A 551-nucleotide genomic window follows, 5' to 3' on the forward strand; every position below is an offset into this window, starting at 1 on the left:
CATAATCAGTAAGATTTTAACTGTTTGTCTACTTTGCATTCATACCTCATTCACCATCTAACTTCTCGGTGCTACTATATAATGATCAAGTCATTTTCTGCACAAATATGCAAGTGGGAATGTTACGTTGGGTGCTTGGTTTATTGGGCTTGGCGATACAAAGTCCGTTGTGACTCTAAAACTTTTACCTCATTTAACATTGATTCTGGTTCTTGGGAGAATTGCAGATTGTGAATGAAAGGCACAAGCAGGGAACATATGCGTAGCTGCGTTCGACTCGACATGTAGAGGTATCTGCAGATCCGATGATCCCATTGTGGAGGTTAACATGCAATGGGTTGACATGTAAATCATTATCTGGAAGCTACATTTCGAGGCATTTCCTCAACATATAAATAGACCATAGACAGAATTTGATATTTATAATACTCAGTGATCATGGAGTCTGCAGAAAACAGTCCTTTTGTATATTCTATATATAACCAAGAGATATGTTTTTTGTTTGATGATTGTATTATGATAGCTACTATCATAGGAGATGACTAGAGAAA

This window comes from Brassica oleracea, chromosome C9 (genome assembly GCF_000695525.1).
Source record: "Brassica oleracea var. oleracea cultivar TO1000 chromosome C9, BOL, whole genome shotgun sequence".
NCBI lineage: Eukaryota > Viridiplantae > Streptophyta > Magnoliopsida > Brassicales > Brassicaceae > Brassica > Brassica oleracea.